Source organism: Notolepis coatsorum, assembly GCF_963971535.1.
Source record: "Notolepis coatsorum genome assembly, chromosome: 2".
NCBI classification, from domain to species: Eukaryota; Metazoa; Chordata; class Actinopteri; order Aulopiformes; family Paralepididae; genus Notolepis; species Notolepis coatsorum.
This window is the reverse complement of record NC_140166.1, coordinates 72,465,552-72,480,687: the sequence shown is the minus strand read 5'-3', so window position 1 is coordinate 72,480,687 and position 15,136 is coordinate 72,465,552. Positions and strand designations below refer to the sequence as shown.

At 42.2% G+C, this 15,136-nt stretch overlaps 1 protein-coding gene across 1 annotated transcript in view; it reads left to right on the top strand.

The window, feature by feature from the left end:
- Positions 1 to 2,524: 2,524 nt before the first annotated feature.
- The window catches only part of znf710b (zinc finger protein 710b), a 77,540-nt gene continuing 64,928 nt past the window's right edge, over positions 2,525 to 15,136 (top strand). Inside the window, exon 1 of the mRNA XM_084308220.1 lies at positions 2,525 to 2,613. The gene's annotated coding sequence lies outside the window, so the exon portion shown is untranslated. The remainder of the gene's footprint in view (positions 2,614 to 15,136) is intronic.

Genomic DNA, 15,136 nt, shown 5'->3' with positions numbered 1-15,136 from the left:
AATGTACAGTCTCCTCCCCACCGTATGTATATATTCTCTCCCCATCGTATGTATATTTCTCTCCCACCCACCCACCCCCTCCTAATGTAGTCTCCTCTCCCCACCGTATGTATATATTCTCTCCCCACCATATGTATATTTCTCTCCCACCCACCCACCCCCTCCTTTTTTTTTGATCCACTTTTTCTCCCATTTTCTATATTTTCTCCCATCCCAATTTCGTATCATTCAACCCTCCCCTGTCATGGACGCTGTTTCTTGCCTCCCACAAGCCGGCTGCAATGTGGACTAAGTCATACATATACAAGTCCCCTCCGGTACTTGAGGTAACAGCAGTCGCATCTTTTCACCTGCGCAGCTCGATCTCTCAGTGGCGAGGAGTAACGCGTGGGAGGCTCACGCTGCCCCCGACACTTCCTGATTCTACTGCGCAGGCGCACCAACCGACCTGTAGGAGTCGCTGTCCACAACGCCCGATCCCCACCCTTCAGTTTCCCTCCCCGTAATACGGCCAATGTGTATTACTGTGGACGACCAGCTAAACTGAAAGCAAATGTGGAGCGCTGGGCTCGAACTGACGAGCCCAGCGTCTCCAGCATTTCGTGGCGAGTGCCTTGCCCACTATGCCACGTAGCCGCCCCTCCACCCACCCCCTCCTAATGTACAGTCTCCTCCCCACCGTATGTATATATTCTCTCCCCACCGTATGTATATACCGCCATCTTTCTCCCGGGTTGGTGTGATCACATGACTGACAAAGCCGTGCAGTGATAGGCCAGAAGTCAGTTCGATTGCATCCAGGCTCGATTGCTTATCCTGTCTGGGTAGCCCGGATGATGTTTTTTTACATTGAATTTTATACACCGCAATTATGCATCGAATTTTTTACATTGAATTTTATACACCGCAATTATGCATCGAATTTTTTACATTGAATTTTATTATGCATTCGAATTTTTTTACATTGAATTTTAAACACTGAATTTGTATTTCACATAGGTAAATTCTGAGCAAAGAAAATTCAGATACATGATTTTCAAAGTAATTATTTTCAATGCTATAAATTCTGTGTCTGAAAAAATTCAGATACATGTTTTCAAAGTAATTATTTTCAATGCTATAAATTCGGTGTCTGAAAAAATTCAGATACATGTTTTCAAAGTAATTATTTTCAATGCTATAAATTCGGTGTCTGATAAAATTCAAATACTTCTGTCACTCATTTGCTTCCATACCTGGTCTACAAGATACACTACACAACCAAGGTACCCATGTCAAAATACTTCCCAAAGGTCAGTGAATACCACGATCACAACACCAGAGGGAGCTCCACAAATCATGTTAAACCCAGATTCGGCTCAAACAAGGGACTAAACACGGTTCGCAATTATGCCACATCAATGTGGAACGCCCTACCCAAAGCTGTAAAGGAATGTGAATCACTACCCACTTTCAAAACCACTCTCAAAGAACACCTACGGGAGACTGCAATTCGAAACTGGCCCCTGTAAATGTCCTAACCCAACCCCCTCCAATGTACAGTAAATGACCAAGTATGGTTTTGTCAATATTCCAATGTACAGTTTTGCTTGTACAGTTGTACAGTGACCCCCACCCACCCCTCCTACCCAACCCCCCCCCCCCCCCCCCCCCCCCCCCCACCTCCAGTGTACAGCCCCCCCACCCCACCTACCCAACCTCCGCCAATGTACAGTCCCCCCCCACCCCTTTCTGGACTCTTTTTGTATCACAAACAGTACTGTATTTGCAAATCTGGTATGTCATAAATGTATAGATGTAGCAGTACTGTCTATCTGTATGTCGTGTGTGTCATATATGTTATGAATTGAAAATGGGGGGCCCTGATGTAAACGAGACGAAAGTCTTTCTCTGGTCTGCATGCCCTTAACAATTGTATGTATTGAGCTGTACTGTACTGTACCCATTCTGCAATCTGTTAATAAAGTTTTCAATCAATCAATCAATCAATCAATCAATCAATCAATCAATCAATCACGTTAAACTATTTATGAAGGGATAGCCCATCATGCAAAATATCATGACATCACAGGATACAGACAGCACCACCTAGTGTTTTGTTAATCTGACACAAATTATATATGGGACGGTGATACTAGTACCGTAGTTTAAAAAATGTGTCTTTCTAAATATAAACGGAGGAGGCACAATTGTAAAAATGTTGTCAAAATGTGTAGCCCAAAAAAATAGGATAAGCTACTCCATGATTTGTTGTGATTTTTTTTAGATATTTTTATTTTTTTACAAAGAGTCTAAAAATAGTCAACGACATCCTATAACATATTCAAAGCGGGCAAACATTTCGACATACATAAATAAAAGTGGCCAAATTAAAACTAAAAGGCCAAAGCCTGGTGGTAAATTCCTCCAGTCGAGCCACATTCCTCCTGTGACTTGTGGCGTCGAGGAGGAGCTCGCTTGTTTATTCATTCACGTCACCCGCTCTCTCTCCCGTCCCCTTCCTGCCGCCCTGCTCCACACAACCCGGGGACCCGCCGTGGAAACTGCCTTCTCCCGATATTAAAAAATAATAACCACAATCACGTCGCCACCATAAACCGATTTTGGAATCAGGTGAGTTATGATTTTTGTGTGTTTGTTGTATCGGTGGGGAAGGATTTGAGGGGAATGTGTTACACATAATTTATCCTTGTGTCGTCCTGGTTTCCTAACCGTAACTTATCACATTCCTCCTGACCAGCCCCGTTATTATTATTAATATCCCCCGCTGTGTTGTGGACAACATGGTGCTTGTGTCGGTCAAGCCTCGCCGTATTTCGAACGTTTTAATGCCCGTGTACTAGTAGTGACAACAAATGGCCGATGCATGTAGGTCAGTCGGCAGCAACTATACAGTCAAAATGTCGTCTTTTCTTTTTTACTTCCACATTCTCTCCCTCGCGCCACAAACAGATGGCGTCGCGAGGGGGGATGGAGAGAACGGGAGAGAGACGCATAAAGGAGTGGACCGGGGGCTAGTGTACAGTACAGCAGCAGCAGGCCACACTCGGCCGTGTTGTCTGTCCATTTGCTAAATGTAATAGATCTGCTGCCCCTTCATGCGGATCCTAGATCATGTCTTCGCGTTGTGGCGGCCCGTCTTGGAACAAAGTTTTCCCTGTCAAGTTGTCGGGGCCCTTTTTCTTTTTTCTTTTTAAAGATACAGCGCATGTTCATGTACTGTCTATCTGTAGTATGTCATATGTTATGATGAATTGAAAATGGGGGACCCTGATGTAAACAAGACGAAAGTCTTTCTCTGGTCTGCATCCCCTTAACAATTGTGTGTATTGAGCTGTACTGTACTGTACCCATTCTGCAATATGTTAATAAAGTTTTCAATCAATCAATTCAAGAGAATAATAGGGCTATTAATCATGGCCAGTCGAGTGTGTGCACACTAGTTACAGTGTAATAACCGCCGTTACTATCTGCTATTACGCTTTCTCTGTGGGGGGCGCAGGGCTGTGTGGTCGTGTGAAATCGAGGCTATACGGTTTTTTGGTCACAACCTTGGCGGCCTGGTTCTTTTGACAACGTCGCAGGGGGGAGATGCAGTGTGTGGCTATAAGCTATCTCGTCTTGAGCTGCCTTGTATCAAGGAGAAGACCTCGCGTCACTCGCCTGTCAGATATCATTGATTGGCTGGTGTGTCAGAGGCATCCCCCCCCCTGGGTACCATAATCTATTCTCCATTGCAAAACTGAGGGAATGCTTATTACTGGGTTTAGGTTTTTTTAGTGGGGCCCTTTGTGGCTGTCCAGGCTAGCATAATGGAATTATCTTTTTGAGGCACTATAAAAGCCATTATGGTGTTTCATATTATATTGCCCACTGAAATGTTAAGCGGTTTGCTTCCTCCTCCTGCACAGCATGTAACAACGTCCAGTCCTGTCTTGATCTGAGTCGGACAAGGCCCACCCAGGCAGCTGCATACTGCATACCCTCGAGGGAACCCAATGCCTGTGTGTTGTGATTCTGCTAACTCAATGCCAGTACACCCCAGTAGCTGAAAGACATGCCCCCTCCTGGTGTGGGTGGGGTGGTGATCAGATCTGCACAAGGGTCATTCTGTTGGGAATATTCAGGTGACTTGGCATCATTCACTAAGGTATTACTACATGAGATAAAGTCACCAGGTTCCAAGAGGGAGAAAGCTTGGCTGGGGATATATGCCCAAAGATGTTATTGGCACTTGACAACTGCAGTGGTCCAAGAGCGTGTGTGTGTGTCTCTCTGTGTGTGTTGTGGGGGTTTTCTACTTTGGTAGAATACTGTGAGTTTCTCTCACAGCTTTGATAGTGGTGTAAGAGATACCAACCGTAAATGGCCTCTTTAGAGTATTTCAGTTTGGTCAAATACCAATACATTATTGTTTGACTTATAATCCTAAAATTATAGCCTATATATTATCTAGGGGTTTGGCTACATCACAAAGTTAGATGCAAGAATGCAATTTCACTAGATCAAATAAATCTTTCACATGAGCCTGTATAGAGTCTATTTGAATGATGTTTCTTTTGAATAAAGTAGCATGGCCAAATTTGGCAATATCAAGAAACGAAGTAGCCTAGTCACTTTGGTGCTCTGTTGGTTAGTCGGCCTAATAGGAAATGTGAAATGAAATTTCTTATTACTTATTTACTTACGATTTATTTACTGTTTTTTTATTTACTTTTATTTTTAATTTTTTTGTTTATTAGTTTATTTGTGTATGTGTGTACCTGTGTGTGTGTGTGTGTGTGTGTGTGTGTGTGTGTGTGTATGTCCCAGTGTGTGTAAGCGTGAGTGAGAGATGGGAGAATAGATTGAGTGGGGAGCACAAGGAAAATTGTTCATGAGAGTGACACTGAACATTCTGTAGATCTGTCGATTGAATGTGAAACCTCATGAAAATGAAAAGATTTAAAACACTAATAGGAAATGTAATACTCGCACATGCTCAGCGGAAATGGCATCACCGCCGGTGCACCTGTGATGCACCTATTTCTTGGGTCTGCTGGAGGAGCAGCATTTCTTTGAAGTTTGAAAATGCTATGTTCAAGTTTCTTTACTTGTCATACAAAAATACAGAATACTTTTATATGAAATGCTTTTTCCTGTTTTGATCCTGAGAGTCTGCTAGATAAAAAAAAAATAGAATAAAAAAAAATAGTATAAAATAGAAAGTCAAAAGTATGTAAACAAGTGTAAACAAAAGTGTTCAATATACATATATACATACAATATGTTATTATTACTGCTGCTGCTATCTGTGTGCTACACTGTTGACCAACAGTCCTTTTCCCAGCAGCAGACTCACTGTTTTACCCACCAGGCTGGCCTGCCAGCAGCTGCACAGACCCACCGCAAACCTGGGAAGAAATACAGGCTGTAGTAGGTGAGGGCTATTCCAGTACTGTCCAGGCTCCCCCAGCCCCTTCAAATGCTTCTTCAAATAGTAGGCTCAATTCGTTTCAAATGAGCTTCAAACGCAATCATGGCGCGTTTTCTTGATCTCGCCACCACCAGACACTTCACCGGCCTCGAAATCAAAATGTGAACAAATGACAATGACAAGCTAATGCATCACACACACACACACACACACACACACACACACACACACACACACACACACACACACACACACACACACACACACACACACACACACACACACACACACACACACACATTCAGGATGTAGGCTTATACCTATTCTACCAGTATTTTTGCCCAAGTCGGATAGGAGGTGGTAATATTGCTAGGGTAAAAGGTTCAGCATGGCAGATGGTGGTGTCAGCACATTGCAGTGCTCTGCTATGCTGCGGGCAGGGTTAAAAAAAAGAAAGAAAGAGGATGATGTTTCTAGAAGCACAATAGCCTAATGGTTAGGGCATGTTGGTTGGTTATAGGCACGCTGAATGACCTCTAGAGCATGTTCTCTTTGTATGGACCGTCTATGAGTGTAGGTGTGTGTGTGTGTGTGTGTGTTTTAACGTCAGACTCAGTAGTAATTCGTAGAAAGGCCTACTGGAGAAATGGGACTGCAACATTGATTTGCTCAAATTTGGAATGTGTCTTCTTGTAATTTTAGTTTGTGAATTGGAGCGTTTATTCACCGTAAATGATTGACTGTGTTCTTCTTAAACAATAATGAGCGATTAATTAGCGTTTGTGTTGGGGTTTTATGTTTACTACTTGTGCTTTTCACCGACAGTTCACCGACTCATAATGTGGTCATAATGTAGCTTGTATACTTGCCTCTGTTAACACATTCTATTGAATTATTGATTAGGGAAAAACATATCAACTTCCTCATTGTTGTATTGCACTAAAGATGACTAAGGTGAGGCGGCGGGTTGTGATTTTTAAACAGAAGCAGGTAAACACAGAGCGGTCCACTTTGAGAAGAATCTATAGCTATAATCTATAGTCCTAGTACAAGACACTTCTGGTTCCTAGTGGGAGAGAATCTTCTTCAGACTGTTGATCAGGACCAGAGGAAGTAGACTCTGACTGAGCCCATTCCTACATAGGTTCTGTTCTGGAATCAGGATTGGAGATGGGTGATAATTGGGCAAAATACGATACCGCAATATTTTCTTATTGTTGATGGTATAACGATATTTGACGATGTTTGGTTTATTCTAGTGCAAATTCCGGTGTGGCTTGATATCATTTCGATGTCTTTATTTAAATTTTTTTTTTTTTTTTTAAATTGTCATGATGCGTCTGCAGCAAGGATTTTTTTTTAGATTAATAAAAAAAAAGACATGTATAGGCCTATAGTCTAATTTTAAGATTTGTATCGATGACCGTATAGTCTATACATTTGCATTGATCCATGAATAATACCTAGACTTGAATCGAGTGAAAATGGATGACTGATGAGGAGCCTTTAACACTTTGAGTGCCAACGACGAGATTACTCGTTAGTTCATGCCAACCGTTGAGTGCCAACGAGAGATCATGTTTTTTTTTAATTATCGATTTCCATAAATCTTTCATCAATCTAGCCTCACGTTACCAGTGGGGGTCTGTCTGAACTCGAACAGGGAAAATACCGCCCCCTATCGTCTCTCCGGATGGTACTGCACCCCTTTGAATTGGATTGAATGAAACGCACGGAGAAAAAAAAGTCCTGCTTCCACATTTTACTTGTCAGACAAGTAACTGGAGACGATCCAAGTAATCTCCTACCACCAGAACAGCAGAGAATGTGTGTTTCCAGTACCCAGCGTTGGATCAATAAACGTGATCGATATTTGGAATTGCGATCAGGAATTGGAATAATCTTTTTGGAGAACATCTGATCTGAGGTAAGGAATCTATTTTACTAGTCTTGGGATAATCAGAGCTATTTTCACCTATATATCAGCGTGTGCCATATGTGTATGTGTGTGTCTGTGTGTGTGTGCGATCAGGAAATAAGATAATCGATTTTTCAGCCCACTTCTATAGCGTGCATAAGTACACCTATACTATCGATAATCTAGCGTTTATTTGAAAACTATTCATAAATAGGCCGAAAAATGACGACGTGTTTTGTGTATTCCAGTAAAGGGCGTTTATCACAGAATCTTAAAAAAAAAAAAAAAAAAAAAAATCTTTTTTCAAAATGGTATCAAACGGAAATGAACCGATTAAAAAAAACTATCCGTTTCGACAATGTTGACTGCAAACAAGTCATTGAACAGCGACGGCCATATTAGACACATAGCCATAATTTAAGATATAGTTTATGCGTTTGCAAATATGAGAGCTCTGTCATTGAAGTGGGTGGTGGCACGCACCGGGGTTCCGGGGCACCGGACCCGTGGCACTCAAAGTGTTAAAGGAACACGCCAACATTTTGGGAAATTAGCTTATCGTCTTCTCCAGAGAGAGACAAGAAGATAGATACCAGTTTCCTCTCTGTGCGTTCAGTAGAAAGCTATCTGGCTGCACGTTAGCCTAGCTTAGCACAATGAATGGAAGCGGACAGTGCCGGCTAGCCTAGGCTAACCGGCACTGTCCGCTTCCATTCATTGTAGTGTAGTCGATGCAAAGCTATTAACTTACTTATAGCGAGTCCCGTGGTTGTGCATTTCCTCTCAAATAATTTTTTTTTCTTTCCGCAAAAATGTTGCACACTCACTCATACTCATTTTGTAGGACGCTGGTCAGTTACTTCTAGTAGAGTTGTTCCGATACCGAGAATGAGAATGTACATGAGAATGTAAACAAACACGGCTTCGCCTTAGAAAGTAGCACTGAAATCACTGCGCCCAGAGAGGAGTGGTTAGGCAAAAAATAGTTCCGAGTATATTTGCTTAGAAAACGTAATTGTCTAATTCAAATTTTTTTTATTTCTCCATGTGGTAAATACACAGGTCACAACATGTTTACAGGAACGTTTTGGAGTTGTATTTGGAGTGTATTTCGTGACTGTAGGGCACTGTAGGAAACGTCAGGGTACAAGTCTGACCCACTTCCAGTGATGAAGCTAAGCTACGCTAACGGAGCGGCTGTTCCCTAAGCCTAATGCATGCACAGAGACAAAAAAGTTATGTATCTTCTTGTCTAACTCCAGGGAAGATGTTAAATAAGCTAATTTCCCAAAATGTTGGAGTTACTTGCCTGCCAATACGCAGCGCTCTGAAGCGAATGAAACAAAACGAAAATGGCCCTGTGTGTAACTGCATACCCCTAAGCCGATACCCAAAGCTTAGGTATCGGAATCGGATCGGGAAGGAAAAAATGGTATCGGAACATCTCTAACTTCTAGCAACGCCTTTCTCCGTGTCGCCCTAAATCATCACATCTAACGTCGATATCCACAACACAACATACTGTATCCACACTTCACTTCCAAAATATTTAACAACAGAAGCTGCTAAAAGTGCTCTGTGCAAACCACAGCTTCATTGACTGATTTAGCACCCAAACTACTGAGCGTAATACCTACTGCTGTTATCTGAAATGATTGTTGGAGTTTTGGGGTGACTTATACTTATACTGTGGAACATGGCATATCACAGCGTCAAAGTAGCAGGACAATGTTTCCTACATCAACTAGGTTGATGCTAGCCTTGTTTCGGATCATCAGAGCTCTGTGGAGTGTGGACAGGGCAAATAGCTATTGCAAAGCTAACTGGCTACAAAGGTAGTGTTGTTGGCTGCCTCTCAACACAGTGAAACGGCTTTTTCTTCTCGCTAAATGCTTGCAGGAGGGATCGGCCTGAACAGAACACAAAATACCAGAGGGATTAATGAATGCTTAATGAAAATAACAATATATAGGGATGATATCCTGCTCACATTAGTAGCAACTATCAGCGTTAGCCGTCTCTCCTGTTTGTTGCCCTGCTAACATTAGCTAGCAAGTGCAGCCAGTTAGGTTGTTGGCAGCATGGCCCTTGATGTCCTCTGAAGCCCCGACATTTACTGTGTAGCTGCCTTCATTTGGGACAGATCGCCCTCTTCTTCTTTCACTGATGGCAGTCACAGCCGAGCCTGCTGCCACCGCCTGTCACTCTTCTTCTATTGTCCTTTCACTCTCAGGGACAGTGTGCTGTTTTGCTTGTGTTATTGTAAGTTATTGCCATCTTGTGGTGGTCATTATGTGCATATTAGGTTGTTTATTTTCTACCAGTTGTTTATTTATTTCCCCCTGACTGTACCTCATATATCATATGCTGTTGCCTACTTGTGCCTACTCACATTGACCACACAGACTCACACTGTGGGTGCATGTTGTCTTGATGATGAATAGTTTATTTTCGGTCTTTGTTTACAGATCAATCAAAAACACACTTGTGTGACTTTAAAAAAAAAAGAAAAAAAAGATCACAAATGTACATATTCAAAGTAAGCTCACACACAAAATCCAAACTCAATGACCGAAAAAAGGAATAGGCTGAACTTGAAGCACATGCTTATTTTTGCCTATCCTTTACCATTCTTAAAAACTAAATATACTTTAATATAAGAAAGAAAAACTTAAAATATGCTGCAAGATGTACATTTGTTTTTAGCTTGCTTGATGCCTTGTTATTGGCCTACATTTTGTTTTCAGACTGGACTGTAATTAGGGATAGCTAGCCATATCAGTGCAACTGCAGTAGGCTAATGGTTGGAGCCTACAAAGTGCTAATGTGTGACAGCCAGCCAGCAATAAGTCCCTGTTCAGTTAACTACCAGCAGGGTGCAGAGTGTGAGCCTGGTTCATGCTCTAGTCTTTTCAATGGATTTGTTGCTACATTATTGTGTGTGTGTGTGTGTGTGTTACTGTGTTTGTGTTTATGTTATGTAGACTATGTGTGTAATGTGTGTGCCTATGCTATGATTGTCTTTGTTTCTACTCTCGCTCTCTCTCCCTTTCTCTCCCTCCCTTTCTCCCCCCCCCCCCTCTCTCTCTCTCTCTCTCTCTCTCTCTCTCTCTCTCTCTCTCTCTCTCTCTCTCTCTCTCTCTCTCTCTCTCTCTCTCTCTCTCGATGACTAGGCTTTTGTCATGGCTCTGTGACACACTTGGGCCAGTGTTGCTGGGTGCACTATCACAATGGCCTCACAGGGGGTGACAGTGTGGCTGCCTTTTATGCCATGGGAGAAACTGTGCTTTAATGGCTGCTCCACGCTGTTGGTTGACTGGCTGGCGCCCCTCTTCCTAACCCTAACCCTAGGCAGCGCTGGTGATGCTCAGTGTAGACTACATGCAGGCTGGCAGTGGCAATCATCACTGGCAGACAGGTGATCATTGTAATCAAATAACACATGTTCATGGCATCGGTGTGGATGCTGATCCTCAGGACTATTCTCAGCCTGATCCATGAGTTCTACTGATACTGAAGTGATGGATTTACACTTTTGGGTTCAGGTCACTCACTGGAGAATATTTTTTTGGGGTAGAATTTATCCATGTTTCTTTGCAAATCTACTAATCTACCATCCTTGCTTTGATTTCGCCTAATAAAATACCATAAATACAATTATAATGACACCAATGTATGTATTCTCTCTTTCATCTCATTGAAAATGAGTTCAGTGGAGAAAAATGTATGGGGATCTCCTCAGGGGTGCTGGTTAGTTATCACTGTGTGTGTGTGTGTGTGTGTGTGTGTGTGTGTGTGTGTGTGTGTGTGTGTGTGTGTGTGTGTGTGTGTGTGTGTGTGTGTGTGTGTGTGTGTGTGTGTGTGTGTGTGTGTGTGTGTGTGTGTGTGTGTGTGTGTGTGTGTGTGTGTGTGTGTGTGTGTGTGTGTGTGTGTGTGTGTGTGTGTGTGTGTGTGTGTGTGTGTGTGTGTGTGTGTGTGTGTGTGTGTGTGTGTGTGTGTGTGTGTGTGTGTGTGTGTGTGTGTGTGTGTGTGTGTGTGTGTGTGTGTGTGACATACATACATACATACATACATACATACATACATACATACACATACACATACACACACACATACACACATACATACATACATACATACATACATACATACATACATACATGAAGCTTTGTTGTGAGTGACCGCTGTCTGTCGTGGATAGATCGGGCTGTAATGGAGAGCCTGAAAGGAGATAGGCTTCATGGTGAAGGCAACCACCAGACACAACCCTGATACAACGCAAAGTAACAAACATGGCTAGCAAAAGAAACACTGCGCTGCCATTTTACTTGTATGATTTGTAAGACTTTGAAATAAATAATATCACCATGAAGAGATGGGATTGCTGGTTAAATGGTAAACTATGCCCAATTTAAGAATGTATATATTAGGGCTAACCTTCGAATTTCTTTTTGGAATGCTAACCTTCGAATTTCTTTTTGGAATTCGCAGCTTCGGGGCCGAGATTTGATATTAATTCGAAGCTTCGAGATAAAAAAAAAATTATAAATTGTAATATATATATATACTGTATATATATTTTTTTTTAATGTTGTGGGACTTGTACAGTACTTTGTTCAACTTCGTCAGTGCTGTAAAGTTTAAACCTTTTTAAATCTTAGACAAACAAAACACTTTGCTTTCATGAAATATTGTAAGCCGTCATTTGAGGCTTTATAAAAGCAGCACAATGAACACAAATCTGTCTGTGCCCAGTCCGACCTCATCTTAAATAACAAACAGCATTGCTTGTTGTAGTTAACAAAGAGAGGAAGAGTTGATTTTGCACAAAAAAAAAAAAATCATTTGTCTTTTATTTCTATTTTTTAATAATCACATTTTATTTTCATATTCGAATCCCATGCCCATCAAACGAAGCTTCGAAGTATTTAAGACAGCCCTAGTATATATATTCCTACGGTCTAAGCCCTAAATATTAGCCAACATGAGCAACTCTCCCAAATCCCAAAACTAGTTAAAACCAAAAAACTGCGATGTCATCGGGTAGGCATGGGTGATATGACAATGTTAGCCACGATTGTGTCCCCACTCCCCAATAATCAATTACTCAATGCCCGTTATGAATCTTATGCTACAGCTATAGTCCGTCTCTCTTTCCTCTTCTCTCTTGATTTCATTATGCTTCACCCCATTCCAAAAAGACATTATGCAAGCCTACATTTTGACCCTGTACATAACGTTACCCCATGTAGCCTAACTTAGTGGAGAAAACTTTGGAATGACGACTGCTCTGGTTAGCAAAATAATAAAAATGTTTCTAACGTGACGGTCAACGGTGATGAAGACTGTATGAGGGAAGTTACTAGGTATGTTGGGAAAGAAATGATGTGTATCCAATCCATTAGAACTGTGAATCTTCACTCGCCTCACGATTCGATTATGATTCAGCTGTCCACGATTCGATTCTACGATACATCTCGATGCAGCTCAATAATATATTACATCCTCAATTTTATAATCTATATTACTGCACATGGCTACCTTTTCATCAATTAATACAAGCAGTCAGATAAATTAATTTTTATTTAAATCAGAATGTCAAAATAAATGTCTTTACTAGTGTTGCATGATACACAGATACTAGAAAGGTATCTCGAGTCGATACCCAGCTGTTAAAAACTGTCCAATTCTCCATTTTATTAGTATCAATACTTTTAGAATAGCCTGATACTGTATTTTCTATGAGTTGAGTGGATGCATGACCGGAGCACTATATTGCTTAGTGGGCGTGTCAACAGTGTCAGCTGAACAGTGAACACAGACCAAGGCATAGGAATATTCACAGATATCGCTGAATGTCTTATTTCATAATACAACATTTCTGAATGGACGTTTCTGGATTAAACCAAGTTGTATGCAATGATGAACAGTCTTTCCCAGCAGAATACAAGTTAATTAACATTACACAGGTCGCGCTATGCATGACAGTGTTGTTGCTTTTGATCAATGTTATCAACGTTTTATTGTATATTTGTTATTTATTTCCATTATCTGGCATCGTGATTCGGCCCTTTGCGTTTTATTGTGTATTTGTTATTTCTATTGCCTGACATCACAATTCGCCCCTTTGCTTTTTATTAGCTATTTGTTATTTTACTTATCTTGCTTATTGTCACGACCAGGGCTTGACATTAACACCCGCCAAATGCGGGTAGAATTCGGCAGTGGCGTGTGTAACTCTGTCACTCTTACCTATACCAGCCACTTTGGCAGGTGACCTTTTGGTAGCATTTTCTATGAAAAAAAAGCATTGTAGTTTACAAAAGGCAAGTGGAATTTGCTTAAATTATACATAAATCAGTTTTCATATAAATCAATCTTCACTATGACTCTAAAACGAAAACGGTGACGATGCACGGTCTACGGAGACGCAGAAATAACAGCTACCAAATCCATTCCGGGACAACGGGACGCAGTGTGCGCTCCGTAATAGTCAGACTCGCGCTGCACGCGTACAGTATAAAAACAAACTGGATATTTGGTGTGTGTGTGCGCGCCTGTGCTGATAATGTTGATATTTAAACTTTTCGGCTGGTGAAAAATGCTGAGTGGCTACTGGCTAGTGACTTTGGAAAACCATTAGCTACAGTGGCTGGTGAGCCAAATGTCAAGCCCTCTTACTTTACTTAGGCCCATCGCTCCCAATGGAGCATAGGCCATCTACGACTTTTCTCCATCCAACACGGCTTTGGGCTGTCCTTTCTGCCTTCCCCCAGGTAGTTCCTCGTCTCTTGAGCTCCGCCTCAGTGTCCCGCCTCCAGGTGTTCTTAGGCCGCCCTCTCTTCCGCTTCCCCTGGGTATTCCAAGTCAGGGCCTGTCGTGTAGTACTGGTAGCCGGTTTCCTCAAAGTGTGGCCTATCCATCTCCACTTTCGTCTCAGGATCTGCTTCTCCACTGGTTCCTGTCTTCCTTTCAGCCATAGTTCCTCATTCTTGATTTTGTTTGGCCACCGGATTCCAAAGATGCGTTTCAGACAGCTGTTTATAAAGGTCTGTATCTTCTGCAATGTTCTATTCGTCATTCTCCAAGTCTCTGAACCGTAGAGAAGGACGGATTTTACATTTGAATTGAAGAGCTGCACTTTGTTGTCATGGCGATGGGACATGATTCGTGGGATATGAATGGTTGTCTGAAAAGAATACTACACCGGCGCCTTTCAGAAAAGTTCAGGGGTTTTCAATTAGAAATGCTCTGAGTGGGGCGGTCAGGTGGCGTAACGGAGATTGCGTTCGTCACCAACCCCGGAGCGGCTGGATTCGCCTGTTCGAATCCAGCTCACAGCTCCGGGGTTGTCACCAGCTTGGCTGGCCGTTCACACTAATACAATTGGCAGTATTAGAGGGTGGGAGAAGCTGGCGGGGTGGGTCCGGGTCGTTGTAAACAGCGACTCCTACAGTTCGGTCGGGGCGCCTGCTAAGCGCGGATAGGATCTAAGTGGGATAGTGTGATCCTTCCACACGTTACACCCTCTCAGTGAGAATCCGCGCTGCCAGGTGAAAATAAGCGGTTGATTGGCTGGACGTGTGTCGGAGGAAGCACGTGGTAGCCTCCACTCTACCAGACCGACTGTGGGGGGTAAGTGCGCAGCGACCAGGAAGGGGATTGGGAATTGGCATAACGACTAACATTGGGATGGGAGAAAATCGGAGGAAAAAGGAGGGGGAAAAAGATAATAATAAAAAATAAAAAAAATGCTCTGAGTGGCCGCACAAAAAACTTTCTGAAAAAAGAAGTTGGATGCA